General features: G+C 40.3%; 1 protein-coding gene across 8 annotated transcripts in view; it reads right to left on the reverse strand.

The window, feature by feature from the left end:
- NEK10 (NIMA related kinase 10) overlaps positions 1–17,317 on the reverse strand; it is a 240,002-nt gene extending 222,685 nt beyond the window's left edge. For 5 of the 8 annotated variants that reach the window (XM_082687003.1, XM_082687002.1, XM_082687000.1 and 2 more), the window contains exon 1: positions 17,086–17,317. The gene's annotated coding sequence lies outside the window, so the exon portion shown is untranslated. The remainder of the gene's footprint in view (positions 1–17,085) is intronic. The other 3 variants (XM_082687006.1, XM_082686999.1, XM_082687004.1) reach the window with 2 other exon arrangements.
- Between the last annotated feature and the right edge of the window lie 575 nt (positions 17,318–17,892).

Here is a 17,892-nt window from a genome sequence, read left to right on the forward strand (position 1 = left end):
TAAATATACAAAAGCTAACATTCATTTATAATACAACAATAAAAATGTTAACATGAGATTGGATGAACAAATATTGTGAAAGTGTCTATGCTACCTAAAGCAATCTACACATTTAATGCAATCCCTATCAAAACCCCATCCATTTTTTTTCAAAGAAATGGAACAAATAATCCTAAAATTTATATGGGGCCAGAAAAGACCTCGAATAGCCAGAGGAATATTGAAAAAGAAAGCCAAAGTTGGTGGCATCACAATTCCAGACTTCAAGCTCTATTACAAAGCTGTCATCATCAAGACAGCATGGTACTGGCACAAAAACAGACACATAGATCAATGGAACAGAATAGAGAGCCCAGAAATAGACCCTCAACTCTATGGTCAACTAATCTTCAACAAAGGAGGAAAGAATGTCCAATGGAAAAAAGACAGCCTCTTCAATAAATGGTGCTGGAAAAACTGGACAGCCACATGCAGAAAAATGAAATTGGACCATTTCCTTACACCACACACAAAAATAGACTCAAAATGGATGAAGGACCTCAATGTGAGAAAGGAATCCATCAAAAACCTGAGAAGAACACAGGCAGCAACCTCTTTGACCTCAGCCACAGCAACATCTTCCTAGGAACTTCGCCAAAGGCAAGGGAAGCAAGGGCAAAAATGAACTACTGGGACTTCATCAAGATCAAAAGCTTTTGCACAGCAAAGGAAATAGTTAACAAAACCGAAAGACAACTGACAGAATGGAAGAAGAGATTTGCAAACGACATATTAGATAAAAGGCTAGTATCCAAAATCTATAAAGAATTTATCAAACTGAACACCCAAAGAACAAATAATCCAATCAAGAAATGGGCAGAGGACATGAACAGACATTTCTGCAAAGAAGACATCCAGATGGCCAACAGACACATGAAAAGGTGTTCCACATCACTCGGTGTCAGGGAAATACAAATCAAAACCACAATGAGATACAACCTCACACCAGTCAGAATGGCTAAAATTAACAAGTCAGGAAATGACAGATGATGGCGAAGATGCGGAGAAAGGGGAACCCTCCTACGCTGTTGGTGGGAATGCAAGCTGGTGCAACCATTCTGGAAAACAGCAAGGAGGTTCCTCAAAAAGTTGAAAATAGAGCTACCCTACGACCCAGCAATTGCACTACTGAGTATTTACCCTAAAGATACAAATGTAGTGATCCGAAGGGGCACGTGCACCCGAATGTTTATAGCAGCAATGTCCACCATAGCCAAACTATGGAAAGAACCTAGATGTCCATCAACAGAAAAATGGATAAAGAAGAGGTGGTATATATATACACAATGAAATACTATGTAGCCATCAAAAGAAATGAAATCTTGCCATTTGCTATGACATGGATGGAACTAGAGGGTATTATGCTTAGCGAAATAAGTCAGTCGGAGAAAGACAACTGTCATATGATCTCCCTGATATGAGGAAGTCGAGAAGCAACATGGGGGTTTGGGGGATAGGAAAAGAATAAGTGAAACAAGATGGGATCAGGAGGAAGACAAACCATAAGAGACTCTTAATCTCACAAAACAAACTGAGGGTTGGCAGGGAGGGAGAGGATGGTTGGGTTAGGGACATTGGGGAGGGTATGTGCTTTGGTGAGTGCTGTGAAGTGTGTAAACCTGGCGATTCACAGACCTGTACCCCTGGGGCTAATAATATATGTTAATTTAAAAAAATGGGGAAAAAAATGTTAACATGAGTAGCATTTCGGGGCATCTGGGTGGTTTAGTTGGTTGAATGTCCGACTAGGTTTCAGCTCAGGTCTTGGGATCGAGCCCTGCATTGGGCTCTGTGCTCAGTGGGGAGTCAGCTTGAGATTGTCTCTCCCCTTTTTCTTTCTGTCCCTTCTCTTTCTGCCCCTTTCTTTTTGCCCCTTCTCCCTTTTCCAAAATAAATAAGAAAATCTTTAAAAAAAAAAACACATGAATAGCATTTATGATTTATCATTCAAAGGCCTTCAGATACATTTAGGACACAGTTTAAAGGTATAGTAGCCCCAGAGTTTCTGTTCTCTGAGTCACCCTTGTTTTCAAATATTCTGACCAATTGTTCAACAAACAATTGGTTTGTTGAACAATATAACATACTATTATATGTAATATAATATTATTATATTACGTAATAATATTATATTATAATATAACAAACATATTATATGTTTGTTATAAATATGTTTGTTATATAATAACAAACATACTATTCTCCTTGTCAGGAAAATATATATCTATAAGCAAATACCTGGAGCCCAACTAATGCTTTTATGCCCTCTTACTTGTCTCGACAAGTATCCTTAACTATATGCTTCTAATTCCAGGGGTTCCTCCCTCATCATGGGTCATCTGCCTAAGAGCCCAGAGAAAGCCCCACCCACCTGTCAATAGCATTACAGTGTCAAAGGTACACACAAAACTTCACTGGATCTCCAGAATTCCTAAAGCTTCCAAACTGCCACCTGATCCCCAGGTAGGTCAATGGCAGTCACAAGTTCTTCAGCAAAAATTGGGCCAGTCTTGCATAGCCCCTACACTCACTCAACTCCCTGTTGAAAACAAGCCAACAGGCCCAAAATGGAGTCACTTAGGCTAATCCCCAGGTAACCAAATCTAAATACATTTTCAGCCCTCCCGGATATGAACACTTAAACAAGCCAAGCAGGAATGATCAGATCAGCATTAGTTAAATAATCTGCCTGATAAACCCATGTTACCCTTTAGGGAAAAGTAATCTTGCAATAGTCTACTTTTTAACTAGCATTACTTCCTTGTTCCTGCTCCTTTCTGCCTATGAAGCTCCTCAGAGTTCCTTCCTATCTGCTAGAACGGATGTTGTCTAATTCATGAATCACTGAATAAAGTCAATAAGATCTTTAAAATTTACTCAACTGAAGTTTGTTTTCAAACAATCTGGACAGTCAGTCTGGCCAGTCTGGGAATACAACCCAAGAGCATTTCAATCTTCTAGATAAGCTTTGTAGTCATCATGGTCACCCTTCCTAGGGTAAATCTTAATACTATTTCCCACTCACACTCAAAAGCTAAGTAAGAGATAAGGCAGATTACTTAACCATTGAACAGAAAACTATTTATTTGTTTGTCCTTTTATCCCTAATCAATTTCTGATTCAATTGTTTTAATTTCCAGACTAAAAATAAACAAATAAAAAGCTGAAGACAGTCTTACTTTCACTTACATAGCAAATACAAAATTAAATATACAATTGATTTAATTTGATTGGATGTAAAATTTTCCAACTGTGCTATAATGTCACAGCTTGACTTCAGAGTTATTTTCAGGCATGAGAAAGCATGTGTTATTGTCTTATAATTGCATGCCTCAATGTATTGTGAAACCAAAGGTCAATTCCAAGTGTTTCAGAGATATTTAAAGGTAAAGGAATGTGCCAATGGGTGTTTCACTGCAACAGAATGGAGTGAAACTTTATTTTGTGAAATGAACAAAGTTTATGTAAGGATTAAAAAATTATTTTTCCAGTAGTCATATTTATGACAAAGAGTTGAGCTGGAATTATCAGTTGGAGACCAAGGCTCTCTTCACAGAAGAACATCAAGAAAAGCACTAAAATAGTATTTTAGGACTGTGCTTAGGACATAACACCAGGGATTCATACAACCAAGAAATATTTACTGAACATTTACTATATCCAATCTCAGACTGAACACTGTTAAAGGTAAAGCAGGCTATCACAGGCATATGATTTTCCCACAAGCAAGTAAAAATCCACTTAATGACTTCAAACTGTGTTTTGTGATGTACTCAAAGATTGATTTCACTTCCACTTTTCTATAAAAGAAAGAAAGAAGAAGGAAGGGAAGGAGGGAGGAGGAGAAGGTGGAAAAAGGGATGACACAGGCGACCTGCAAATAATTTTTAAAAGCAAAAGGTCCAAGTGCTTCTTATACATGGATATTAAAATGCCCCCAAAGTTCTAAAATAAATGGAAATCCAGTCAAAATTAATAGAATCTGATTTTACTTTTCCCTCAAGGACAGAGGGAAAATTCCACATAGACACATTGGCTTGCTGGACTCCAATTCCTGCATAAACCATAGCTACAGAAATGAAAGCCACAAGGATTAGCATATGAAAATGTGTAGAAAAGCTTCTGCCAGAAGGAGAGCATATCTAGCCAGATCATACCCTGCTAAACACCCCATCTTATTCCCCTCTTTAATCTGCATAATTTGATTGACCCAGTGTGTGAACAGGAAATAATCATCTAATAGTTTTATCAGTTTAAGATTAATGTCTACTCTGTGAGCTGGAAGAGTGAGAATAGATAACTCTCTGGGAATGTTTCACTTAATTAAACAGTAAACAAATCCACCAGAATCAGGAGAAACAGACAATTGCTTTCAGATAAAAAACAAAATCCTTTCCACTTGATGGCTGTTAAAATGGAAACTATTTGGAAGAAAACTTCGAGAAGTTGGGAATGGTCTGAAATATTTCATCTAATCCCATTTTAAATCAACAAAAGCAATCACGTTATACCAATGGTTATAATCCAAAACTGGAGATGGGGGGAAAGCAGCTCACATCTTAAATTGTCCAGAGGCAGAGTACTTAACTGAGGAGGTGTTCTCCAGAGAAGTCAAGCTAGCATGCTACCTAGATCAAAAGCTCTCCAGAGGGCAGCCTCGGTGTGATTCCAAGGGGAGCTCCAGAGTGCAGATTATGTCTCAGGACTGTCTAAACTTGAGGGAAGGGAGCAGACTTTCATGTTCCTATTTAGCCTTTAGTCATTGGTTAGACGTCCTCAAGGGAGGTCAAAACCCCCCAAACACTCTTGTCTGGGGGTAAAGGGACTCTACAAGCTTGAGGGGAGTCCTCCATAAAAGAGACACAGGAACTGGCTGTAAGAAGCAAAGGAATATTGAAGCCAACACCTAGCATACAAATAGTCCTAAGGGATGGGAGAGTCTCTCAGTAGGACACCCATATCATTCACTGTGATCACCAACCCCAGTGGGAGAGCTGTGGACGATAAGGATGCAAGAATCTTGCTGGGGATACACATTGAGCACAGCCTCGACTTTCCCTTCTTTGCTTACCCTTCCAGGACGTTCACTTCTCTGATCCCTCTACCCTTTCCCTCTTGCTCACCTTCACTTCAGCCCTACTGGCCTTCTCCCTGGCTCATGAACATGGCAACCCCATTCCTGCCCATAAGCTTTGGCCCTTGGCACTTGCCACTTGCTCTTCCTCTCTCATTCCCAGGCTGGCTCTTTTATCTCCTTCTGAAGCTCGTCAACATCAGAAATTTTCTTGTCCATTTATTAGTTTTCTTGAAGAAGATCCTAAGGCCCACATGAACAGAAACTGTATGTGCTTTACACTCAACTACATCCCCCACACGCCGAATAGCACATGGCACAGTACAGACACAGTATAAAAGCTCAAAAAATATATGTATCATAATCTACAAGGAGTAGCAAAGGCATCTTTACCAATGTTCATGAAGTATTTACTTTTTAACAACTATTTTAGGATTTTAGGATGAGAACCTCCTCTAACCCCCCAAACCTGATGTTTCTCCTCAGTGCCCCCAGGGCAGCTTGTACTCCCCACTTTGCAAACATGTGCACAAAATATTGCAATTGCATGATTACCTCATTAGACCAGGAATTGGACCTCCCTGGTTCACTTTTTTTGGGGGGGATGGGTGGTGGCGCTATAGCTTAAAGCTTAGTTGGCTGGTTTGGGATTTTTTTCTCTATTTTAATTTAATTAATTAACAAATAATGTGTTATTGCTTTCAAAGGTACAGGTCTGTGATTCATCAGTCTTATATAAAACCAGTGCTCCTTACATCACATGCTCTCCTTAACGTTCATCACCCAGTTACCCCTTCCGCCCACCTCTCTCCCTTCTAGCAACCCTCAGTTTGTTTTCTCTGTTTAAGAGTCTCTTATGGTTTGCCTCCCTCTCTGGTTTCATCTTGTTTTATTTTTTCCTCTCTTCCCCTCTGATCTGTTTTGTTTCTTAAATTCCACATACCAGTGAGATAATATGATAATTGTCTTTTTCTGATTGACTCATTTCACTTAGCATAATACCCTCTAGTTCCAAGGAAGGCAAACAACAAATATTTACTGTATAAAAAAAAGAATGGACCAATGGATAAAAGAACTATTTAAAAAAAACAAACCCGTGTCATCACTCTTTCAATGCAGAAACCTTTCATAGAGCTTCCTCATAAATCAAATCAACGGATGGATGTTTGTCATGTTATAATAATCTTGAACACACTTGGGAATTATCAGTCTTGAGGAGAGAAATTAGAGTTCTATATAATATAATATGCATGAACAGTGCTTCTCAAGTGACCTATGAAGTTTCTTTTTGGGCCAATACTTTTATTATGGGCCAATACTATTATGGGCCAATACTTTTGGTCCATATCCCGTTCGACAAAGTAAGTCAGCTCAGATCACGTGGTTGGATGTCACAGCAATGTTGAATTGCTGTCAACATTTCGAAACACTCTCCATTTTGTACTACCTCCTTGTGGACCAATAACATATTAGTCTGAAGACCACCCGAATGGCCTAGAAAACTGAAGTCTCTCCTTTCAAATAGCAATATTGTTTTCATAGCAACCCTAGATAATTCTCTGAGAACCTCTGCCTAAGTTCAGAGCCTGCAAGGACTGAGTAGTTGTGAGTTCCAGGGCAACCAGGAGAGGGTGAGAGGGAGCCCAGAAAAGGAGAACTGTGGCTGAGAAGTTAGGGCTGAACCTGGGCTCCCCACTTAAGCCAGAGCAGTCCCACTTCACTGGGGTTCTGTGTACAGTTTCATCTGAGAAACAAAATGCTAAAAACAAAAAAAAAGATAGCTACTGATTTTTCTAACATTTATTTTACAGATGAGATGAGGCCAAAGAAATTACAATACTAGGCACATAAATAATTATGTTCAGGTGGATTTTCCCTTGAAATTCTAAGTGGGAAAGCTGAAATTCAGTAATTTTTTTCTTTTAAAAAGGGAGGGGGCACAGAAGTGAAAGATTATATACAAAATCCTTGTGATATTACTTAAAGAACTTCCAGTATCTTTCATTTGCACATTTCAGCCATGGGACCCAAATACTATCACAGAAGGGTGAGAAAGGATCTTTTCACGCCTCATGGGATAGCGAAACGGGTTTGGTGTTTACAGCCCTGGTCAAGTACAGACAAAATCACAGTACTGACTCACTGTTGAATTTTTTTAATCCATTTTAAAGAGACTCTGAAAGTAATTCTTATCTTCTATTATCGTTTGAAATGTGGGTTAATGCTAAAAGAAGTCCCCAGAGACACACACCTCATTTGCTCATGATCTCTTGGTAATTGCAAGGTAAACACCTATGACAGAGAAAGAAATCCATGCTATGGTAAAATTACCTAATTGTCTGTAATTAATCTAAATTGTACAATATAAACCCACTAACTAGATAACAAGGTATTTGTAATACGGTTTTCAGATTCTCTACCCAGAAATTTGTTCTTATTCCACAGTTGCCTTAACTGTTCAGAAGACCCTTAAATGGCCTCATCTTTACTGAAGATGAAACAGAAAGCCATTTGATTCATGATAGGAAATAGCTCCAAATCCCAGTAATACTTTTTTTTCTTATTAATCACTTCGGTGATTAATTATTTACTTTATTTACTACATATACCAATGGTTGAGAAAAAAACAGCACTTAGAAAGTAAAAACAGTAAGAGTGTTTAACATGACTCCAGTTAATCACCACTTGGGCTACATCAGGTTTATTATTTTGAAAAAGCACTAAAATAAACTGTTAGGAAGCTTACCACAAAAGGAAGTTCTAACTTCCTTGTACCGACAAAAGGGAGTCCTTATTTCCTTTGATGAATGACAGTTAACCTCCATTTCAGATTACAAGTTACAGATCTGTCTGTGCTCAAGTACACATTAAAGAAACTGAGAGAATTTTCAGCCCCATAACTATCTGGCAATGCAAAACAAAAAACATTTCTCTGAGTACTTTACTGTAGATTTTTTTCTCAATATTCCCTTAATAGCGGTCCTTTGAAAACAAAGTGTGTCAAAACGCATTAGTTAGGTGTTAATTTCTTAATCTTGATAATTGTGCCATGGTCATGCAAGATGCTAACACTGGGAGGGGGGAGCTGAGTGAAGGGTAGATGTGAACTCACTATACTACTTTTGTACCTTTTATGTAAGTCCAAAATTACTTCAGGATAAACATTGGCCACTTGAGCAGTTTATTTAATTAAAGTGCCATGAGAATAGAGAAAGTGTCTCCTTTTTACAAAGAATAATTACACTTAAACTCACAGAGATAGAGTGCTTGGTCTTTTCAAATTGTTTGTGTTTTAGAAAACAATATACCCTGCACAGAAAGTGTCAAGTTAGATGGGTCAAATAACTGGAAAATAAAACACGCACAACACACACACACACACACACACACACCTTGAAAGTAAAGTGATCTAAAAGTCAAGGAACTCCTGTAAGAAACATGACTTGCTTATACCTGTACCTGTTACAGCTCAAAAAGGGAGTCGGCGTCTCTAAACTGTGGACTTGATTTTATCCCTAACGTTACATTGTAATTGTTCTTCAGTGGGAAATAGGTGTGGAGCCAGCTGAACAGAAACAGATGTTCTATGTAAAAACCATAGAGAATATCTGATGTGAGGGTGTCTAACACCTTCCAGGCCCAGGAACGGAATGTAAATGCATGACAGGCATAGAGTAGATCCAGTCAGAGCTTCAGTCAAACCTGAGGAGGCATACCCTCTCTAAAGGGATTTAAACTCACATTAAAAATGAAGCAAATCAAAACTCCTGCATGGGACAAATAAAACAGATCTATAGGCCATGGGTTGAAGATCATGATTCCGTACCCTTTATTTAGCCGAAGAGGAGACTGAGGCCCAGAGAGATAAAAGGTATCCATGGCCACAAAGCACCTTTAAAAGAAGAACGGAGCAGGAGGCACCTGGGTGGCTCAGTGGGTTAAGCTTCTGATCTCAGGGTCCTCGGATCGAGCCCTGCATCGGGCTCTCTGCTCAGTGGGGAGCCTGCTTCCTCCTCTCTCTCTACCTCTCTGCCTACTTGTAATCTCTGTCTGTCAAATCAATAAATAAAATCTTAAAAAAGAAGAAGAAGAAGAAGAAGAACGGAGCCCACCCAGTACACCTCTGTGGTCTAAATCCTAATGGCAAGTTCTGGGTAGATGGAAAAGGGAGGACTTGTTGACATTGGCCCTTAGCCGAGGGCAAAGGGTGATCTAATAGCAACTGATGCTTGCGTAACTTCACTTCCTGGACCCTGCGGTGCTCGCAAACATTCATTCATTCATCCTGCCTCACTCATGTGAAACAGGTAGGCGGTGTATTTTCATATCACCATGCAGAGGAAAACAAAGACACAGTTGCTACAGAACCTCCACTGGCAGGACTACATCCCCAGCTAAAGGGCAAGTATTATCATGGCCTTGCTCCTGAGTCAGTAGAGTTGACACCTTCCTTGTGCAAATCGTTTATACTTTAAACAATTTTCTATCTTATATTCAAACAAGCAATTGAAGATATAAAGAATAAAAAATTCCAATTGTATTCTGTCTCCCACTCATTCCCACAAGTATTTATTGACATCTACTGTATGTTAGACACTTCTTTAAGACTTTGCCTTCAGGATGCCTGGGTGGCTCAGTTAGTTAAGCGACTCAGGTCATGATCCTAGAGTCCCAGGATCAAGTCCCACATCAGGGAGTCTGCTTCTTCTGACCCTCCCCTCTCTCATTCTCTTTCAGATGAATAAATAAAATCTTAGGGAAAAAAAAAAAAAGATTTTGCCCTCATTTTCCTGTGGCCAGTACTAACCCAAGTTGGACTGCAGGTGCTGCTCCAAATTCACTAAAGTTTGTGGCAAGAGACACCATTATCGTTTTCTTCTTTTGAAGCTTTATACCTGCTCAAACTTATACTTTCTTGGAAAAGGAAATAGCTGCAGATATGAATATGGTTTCTATGATCCGTCCACTGCCTCTATATAATGATGTTTGTGATATGACTGTGTTCACACCTTGGGTGGCTGCTGAACCAAACCTACTCAGGGCATAGTTTGTCATATATCTGTGTTAAAACAAGTGAAACCAGAGACCCATATATTAAGCAGTGATATTGAAAAGATATATATTAACCAGTGATATTGAAAAGAAAAGGAAAAAAAGGTCCAGATGCTATGAGGGGAAAATTTATATTAACCAATCAATGAAAGTAACTTAAGTAGCACACCAAGTTTCTCTTTTCTCATTGGCCCCAAACACAGCAAGATTACATTCTGTTCTCTGTTTTTGTGTGTAAGAGAAAGGTGACAATTATATTCACAAGTAATTATTAGCCTTCAAAAAGTAATTATTGATCCCCTCATATATGCCAAGCACTGAGGATACCGCACTGAATAAGACATGGTCAAAATGTATTCCCCCAAAGTTAACCATCATGGTAATAAATCTCGATAACAAATGAGTCCTGGTGATAATAAATAAGTGTGGACTGAGCCCAACACCCTACACCTTCTAAGGGTGAAGAGAACAAACACATTGATGTTCATAACAACTGGAGGCACTATAAGAAACTAGAAGTACTTTTAAGCCATAAAATTCAATTACATTTCATCTAGTAACACTTTGTTTTAAGTGCATTTTATTATTTACTATAGTCTGAAGGTGGACAAGACACTTCTGGGCGTTGCAAAAAAGAATCTATGCACATCTCAGTATGCGTGAGAAGTCCTAATTACCTAAGTCAAACAATACGAAACTACTGCTATTGGACCTTAAAGGTGGGGGGGTGGGTTTCTTGTGGTATAGGCTATTACAAGGGACTAAATAGGAATACTAGGAATGTCAAAAAGCAGAGGAAGTTAACTTCTAAAGGAAATTATAAATCAAATGAATTTGGGGGAAAGGAAGATCATTGTGGGCTGAAAAGTCATGGAAAGGCTTGTGAACTGGGGACGTGAAGAAGGTCCAGAAAAATGGGTAGGGCTTGTGAGGAACTTTTCAGAAGAGTGAATGAATAAAGGGATGGAGGCAAAATCCTGGGAGTGGTCTGGGGAGACAGCAAGTAGATTAGTTGAACTGGAGCTGAGGAACACGGAGAGAGGTGGATGATGGTACATGGATGAGTGGCAGCCTCTAAGTCTAAAGCCAACTTATGGAACAAAATAGTCACAGATAATCTCAAAATACAGCACTTTGGCATGAACATCAGAAAAAATGGCACCTTTCTCTTCCTCACCCCCTTAGTTGTTTGGCCATTAAATCCTATTCTTCTACCATTTCTAATATGGTCTCTATCTGTTCACTTCTTTCCACTCTCATAGCCAATACCCTCATCTCCCTCATCACTCACCTAAACTACAGCAATCCATTCCTAAGCAGTCCCTCAACTTCCATTTACTCTCTCTGCCCAACAACATGGAATCCATGCCCCACAAAGCTACAAAAGCAACCCTTTTTATGGATAACTCTGACCAGTTAAGCCTTTGTGGGCTTTCCATTTCTCTTGAGGTAACAACAAAAATTAACAAGGCCTATGAGGTGTTCCATGGGATGATGCCTCTGCCTTGCCAGTTCCACACCTGACCCCTGAATCCCTGCTCTAGAGTGGGTTCTGCTGGAAACCCCAGGATCTCTATTCCTGGACTCAAGGAACAGATTGCTACAGGAAGACCTGAAAGACTCATCTCTTGTGTCTCAACTTAAACATCCGTTCTTTAAGGTAATTTCCAGTGGCATCCTCAGTGGGGCCACAGCTTCACCAGGCACTGCCTTGCAGCTCTTAATAAAGGGGAGGATTGTGGCAATAATCCAATAAATACACGTGTCTGTCTCCTCTAGTTACTACAAACTAGTCAGGGATAGGGATGGCAGCTCGCTCACTCATCCCCAGCATCCAGCACAGCATTGTTAGTTTATAACAAAGGTATTCGACAAATGGTTGCTGAATGAATGAATGAATGAATGAATGAATGAATGAAAAAGTCCCCAGTGAAACTGGATTGGGAAGCTCCATGTATAACTGGAGTATCACTAAGTATGGGGAATAAAGATAATGGGGACAAAACTATCAGCAAATAATACGTTTGCCACTGTTGACCAGGATCCAGATGTTACAGAATGTTGATTTGAAAAAGATCTCATAAACACAAGGAAGCCACAAAGTAAATGTTATTCATGTTAGATATGGACTACCTCGAGTATACAGGAACAGAACAAAACCATCTCCTAAAGATGAGTATTCACATGTATGTCAAGTGTAGCACATACGTGGACATTCTAAGAATGTCACATGTTCTCAAATACTTCACAGATTTGAGCATGTGAATTCTTCTGGTTACACCACTGAGAGGTAGTCCGAAGGAGCCATGGTGGTGGACGAGACCTGGTTTCCATGTGTGCCTGCCATGTGACCTCAGATAGTCCCAGGATCTCTCTGATTAGTAGTTTCTTCATTCACCACAAAATAGAAATAACAATATACCCTATCATAAAGTAGTGGTTGGGATTAAATAAAGCAAAACCCCTTCAGCATTGTCAATAGTTATAGAAATGTAAGTAGTTGTTATTATGATAGCTGTTTGTAAATATTGTCATGGGTAATATTACTTATTACTTCAATCTGAAGAACCTGTCAGGCTCATTTTTAATCATTTGTCTACATATGCTGACTTTGATTCATTGATAACAAATAGACAAAATGAGAAAAAAGTTTTATTTTCAAAATCAAAAATAGTCGTGATTTTAATTTTTTAAATATAATATTTACTATAATAAGCATTTTGGTATATTCATTTAATCCTCAAAACAATCCTATGTGGTGGGTAGTGTTAGATCTCCAACTTACAGAAGAAGGAACTGAGGCACTGAGAAGCTAAGTAACTTGGCCAAGATCTCCTATCTAGTAATAAAACAGCAGTAATAAGAGCAAATGTTTCCCTTGTGCTTAGCCCATGCCAGTGCCATGCTCAGTGCTTTCCATAACTCGTACAAGTCTCCTAACAAATCTGGAAGGCAGCTACCATTATTGTCCCCTTTCACAGATGAGTGAACTGAGGTCCACAGAGGTTAAGCAATGTGTCCCAGGTCATACAGCTGGTAAGTAGCAGAACAGGAATTTAAAGTCAAGAAGAGCCTTCCCTCTTAATCTAATGCTTTAATAACTCTCATTTATTGGTGGAATTTTTCCAGCTCTCTGCTAGCCTAAGTGAATTTTCTAGACAAATATTTACCATTTTAATAATCAAATATTACTTCCTATACACTTTTCTGAAACTTTCAGGAACAATACACTAAACACTGTGTAACTTTTTCCTGATGGCCCAGGGTCAATATTATGGCTGCTGTGCTTTCTCCATTCTGCCTCCAGTTTTTATTTTAGCTTTCATTAGGAGGGTTTTTTAGTTTCTTTTCCAGATGCGAGCCAGTCAATTGTCATTTTGTCACTGTGACTTTGCTAAGGGCTGTGACGCTAGAACCCAGGTCAATTATAATTATCCCCAGTGGAAGATTTAATAAACCCCAAGCTGGACTTAGGTGTATGACCTTTTATTATGACTACTGAAATTTCAGCTGAAATGAGGGTAAGACTGACCTCTAGATAAGTATGAATAATGATAAGAAATCATCTATTTTAGGCAATGTTCAGTTTCATGGGTTTTTTAAATCATCGCACATGTCACCCAGATACAAGTATGTTTAATGTTCACTTTCCTATGGAAATAGACCAAGTCTTTCAAAAATATAAGACTCATTTCCAAATCCAAGCCACACAGCCTGTCCCTAGGGAAACACTTTCTATCCCCTTACCCTGCTTTATTTTTACCTGTTTACTTCTCTCCCCCCACCCCCAAGAAATACAAATAGCTACATTTACATGGTACTTCCCATGTACCCATCAGAGTTCTAAGAAATTTTGTCGATATGGATTCATGTAATAAACAACTCCATTTTACGGGAAACTGAGATGCAAAAAATGAAATAACTTGCCAGAGGTCCCGCATCGGGCAGTGGGGCAGCTGGCATTTGAACCCAGATAATCTGGCATGAGATTCTGTGTCCTCTGGACCCTGATCTACTCTCCCTGAGAATATAAATTCTAAAGAAATAGTGACATTGTTTTGTTCACTGCCAAACATCCAGATGCTCAATAAATATTTATTAACTGTGTGAATGACCTTCTAGGTCCTCTCTGCCTATCTAAGTGCTTAAACTCAGTTCACTCTAACTTTGGCCTCAAAGATGAGCTGGCTCTGACTAGCAGAGCAACATTTCTGGCCCTTTCTTTCACCTATTTTATGGGTTATAGTTTCTTTTGACCCACCTTACCTGACATGGTGCCCTGAACCAATCAGATGGTCAACAAATACTCATTGAGTGAATAACTGTCTTACCTTTTGGGGAGCTGTTGACAATACACCAAAGCTTGTGATCAAGTAAGATAGTGTGAACAAGTAGGAGGAGGAGGTCCTAGAAATTGCACTTGAATGAATTAGAAGATAGATTTGTACCTTCTGTGGGCTGACCATGGAAGTTTCACAATTCTCACACTCAGTGTTCCATTTTCTTTTTTGTTAAGACATTTTTTAGGGCAGCTCTGGTTTACAACAAATCTGAGAGGAAGGTACAGAGGTTTCTCATCTACCTCCTGCTCTCACACCTGCATAATCTCACCTATTAACAGTATCACTCACTAGAATGGTACTTTTTATACCGAGAATGAACTACATTGGTACATCATGATCACCCAAAGTCCACGGTTTACCTTAGGGTTCACTCTTGGTGTTGTACATTCTATGTGTTTGGACAAATGCATAATGAGATGTATCTATCACTATAATATCATCCAGTATTTCCACTGCCCTAAAAATCCTCTGTTCTCTGTCTATCCATTTCTCCCCAACTCCCAACCCCTGGCAACCACTGATCTTTTTACTGTTTCCAAAATTTTGCCCTTTCCAGAATGTCATATTGTTGAATTCACACAATGTGCAGAATTCAGATTCTTTTCAGATTGGCCTCTTTCACTTAGTGATATGCATTTAAGGTTCTTCCATGTCTTTCTGTGGCTTGATAGATCATTTCTTCTTAGCACTGTATAATGTTCCATTATCTGGCTGTATCACAGTTTATCCATTCACCCACTAAAAGATATCTTGGTTGTTCATAAATATTGGCAATTGTGAATAAAACTGCTATAAACAACCATGTGAATATCTCAATTTTTTAAACGTGTAAAAATTTATTAAGTATAAGGCACTGTGCACTTGATATGAATTGTCCACATTTAGTCTTTAAGACAATCATGTGAGCTGGGTACTATCACCAGTGCACTGTACAGATGAAGAAGCTTATTGGAGGCTAAGTCATTTGCCATGGGCCACTGAACTAAAATGCTGAATCCGGGATGCAAATCCACGTATCTCTGACTCCAAAGCCTTTCTCTTGCAACCTATGCTGTACTCTCTATTTCCCACTTGAAACCTATGCCATTTAATAACAACCACCATTATGCTAATTATGAAAGATAGACTCTGAGGTGAAGTAGTTTGCAATTACCAAGGATCTTGAAATCTAAATAAAACTTATAAATTCAATATTCACATTTTACAAATAAAAGCTTCACTGTCAGAGATTATTTCAGACTTTTCTGGAACCAAAAAAGGGTGTCATGAAAAGTAATGGCTTCTCATTTTAGAGATTCATTCGCTTAACCAGTATTTGTTGAGCTCCTGGTATGGGCATGATACTGTGAGAGATACAACAAACGCTGAGTAAGACAAATGTAGCCTCTGCCTTCACAAATAATGTCTAGAGAAGGGAAGAGAAAAGTAATGGGGCAACACAAAGAGCAAGACTGGAGAATAAGAATAGGGCTGGGGAGGGTGCAAAAAGTGGAGTCCATTGTGGGCAGTGTGAACAACAGATGAAATTACCACACGGGACAGAGACTGGCATGTTCTGGGAATGAGCAAGATGGAAATGCTGATGGGAGGCCTAACTAAAGAGTTGGAGTAGGATAATGCACGATCTTTGCAGGAAAAAAAAAAAGGCATATATATATATATATATATATATATATATATATATATATTTTTTTTTTTTTTTTTTTTTTTTTTTTAAGAGATCAGCCTAACTATCCTGGGGGAAATAGTTCCAGACCAGAATCAGGGAAGCTGGATGGGTGCTGAATTTAACCAAGGAACTCGCGAAAATTTTAATATAGTGAAAATGAAGACAGTGATGTGGAAATTGGTTTGATGTCTATTAAGAAGCTACAGGCTTGATAATTGATGGAAATGCAGAAGAGGTGGTGTCAAAGACACTGCCCAGAATGTGATTTTGGTAACTGGATAGGTCTGCCCAAGATAGGGAACCCAAAGGTGTGGCAGTCTGGTGGGAGTGGAGGAGATAGCTTCTAGGGTCACACAGCGGGGAGTTAACTGGCAGGTGGATTGGGGGGTCTGGCGCTTCGTGAAGCAGCCTAGGCTGGAGGTGGACGCTTTCCAGGCATCGGCAGACCCGTGATGTGTGAAGGCGTGGAAGTGGACAGCCTCACCCACGTGGTGCAGAAAAGCAAAGAGGGCAGTCAAAGGAGCATCACAGAAAGGGAAGGCAGAAAAGTGACGCCTGTAAAGACTTTCATAAATGAGGCTGCAGAGGTATCGGAGAAGACTGGAAGAGACACATTCACGCTCCATGTAACCAAAATAATTCCTTCATCGAACTGAAAGGGCCGTCAAACATCGCTGATGGCACCTGCCCACCATCCAGTCGCACGACACCGACCCTTCCGCTAAGAGCCAGGCTCAGGGCGACTCGCCTATCCGCGACAGCCTGCACTCCCTGCCCCTGCCCCAGGGCGACTGAAGCTGACTCCCGGAGGCTTCGGGCTGCTCCACCAGGACCTGTGAGCATCTCCTTGGAGACCCTGCCTCAAACCGCGCGCCGGCGCAAAGGAACGCCCGCTCCTGCCCACTCACCGCGCCAGAGGGGGAGATCCCTCCTTTAGGCCAATTTCTGAATCTTCCTCCTCATCGTTTCTGCTGCTGCCCCGCGGCTCCGGATCGGGGGACCCGTCCCGCCCAACCCCCAACCCACTCCTGTCCCCTCCACCTCGGGGACACCACTGCCTGCCGCACCGTTGGTACAATCAAATCCTGCTTTAGGCCACCAACCGGCGCTGGCTGAACCAATGCCAACACCTCTTCTTCCGCTTCGCCGGGGCACCTCGGCCAATCAGAAACAGCCGTGCTGCGGCGCACCGAGCGCCATAGCGACGGGTGACACCCGCCTCGGGGTTGCCGAAGCAACCACCGAACGCGCAGGTTCTAGCCCCAAGGCTGCAGGCAGAAGAGGAAAGTGGTCCTTCGGGCTGTGCTGGGTCCAGTTCATCCTGACCTAGAGCTACAAGCCTACGGGCAGGTTTCTTAAACCCTGCGCATTTTTCTTTGTTTTGACTTGGTGTGTGCAACTTTTAGCATATGAAACAGAACGGGTGGGATGGAGCTGCTGCTTCATAGGCTGCTTAGTTTCAAGAACTGCTATGGACTAAAAAATCAATTCTCTTCCAAAGCAAACAGTTTGAAAGGATCAACGCTACATGCTACATAGCTTTCATATAGTGCGAACACATTTTCAGTCACTCAAGGGCACTCCATACCTCAGGCAATGACAACAGAGTGTTGTAAAAATAAAAGGGACTGGGCATTCAAGACATCTGTATCTGTGTGGTTCACCTAGCATAGGCAAGTCTCTTCACCTTTTGTGAAATTCTGAAACTTCTTGAG

The sequence above is a fragment of the Mustela nivalis genome (assembly GCF_964662115.1).
Source record: "Mustela nivalis genome assembly, chromosome: 1".
NCBI lineage: Eukaryota > Metazoa > Chordata > Mammalia > Carnivora > Mustelidae > Mustela > Mustela nivalis.